Source organism: Arachis stenosperma, chromosome 4, assembly GCF_014773155.1.
Source record: "Arachis stenosperma cultivar V10309 chromosome 4, arast.V10309.gnm1.PFL2, whole genome shotgun sequence".
In the NCBI taxonomy this organism is placed as follows: domain Eukaryota; kingdom Viridiplantae; phylum Streptophyta; class Magnoliopsida; order Fabales; family Fabaceae; genus Arachis; species Arachis stenosperma.
In genome coordinates this window covers 72,548,973-72,549,618 of record NC_080380.1, presented here as the reverse complement: position 1 = coordinate 72,549,618, position 646 = coordinate 72,548,973, and the positions used below count along the sequence as shown (strand labels likewise).

Below are 646 nucleotides of genomic sequence, written 5' to 3'. Positions count from 1 at the left end.
GGGAGAAGCATCTCTATCCCTGCCATTAGAGCAAAAAACTTTGAGCTTAAGCCTCAATTAGTTTCTCTAATGCAACAGAATTGCAAATTCCATGGACTTCCAATAGAAGATCCTCATCAGTTCTTAGCTGAGTTCTTGCAAATCTGTGACACAGTCAAGACTAATGGGGTAGACCCTGAGGTCTATAGACTGATGCTATTCCCTTTTGCTGTAAGAGACAGAGCTAGAATATGGTTGGACTCTCAACCTAAAGAAAGCCTGGACTCTTGGGAAAAGCTAGTCAATGCCTTCTTGGCAAAGTTCTTTCCACCACAAAGATGGAGTAAGCTTAGAGTGGAAGTCCAAACCTTCAGACAGAAGGATGGAGAATCCCTCTATGAAGCTTGGGAAAGATACAAACAATTAATCAGAAAGTGTCCCTCAGACATGCTTTCTGAATGGAGCATCATAGGTATTTTCTATGATGGTCTCTCTGAACTATCCAAGATGTCTTTGGATAGCTCTGCTGGAGGGTCTCTTCATCTGAAGAAGACGCCTACAGAGGCTCAAGAGATCATTGAAATGGTTGCAAATAACCAATTCATGTACACTTCTGAAAGAAATCCTGTGAACAATGGGACAAGCCAGAAGAAAGGAGTTCTTGAGA

At 42.0% G+C, this 646-nt stretch overlaps 1 non-coding gene across 1 annotated transcript; it reads right to left on the bottom strand.

Moving 5' to 3' along the window:
• Window positions 1-324: 324 nt before the first annotated feature.
• LOC130978386 (small nucleolar RNA R71) lies at window positions 325-432 on the bottom strand. The gene has a single exon (XR_009086032.1). It is a non-coding gene; the product is annotated as a small nucleolar RNA R71 (small nucleolar RNA).
• Window positions 433-646: the final 214 nt, after the last annotated feature.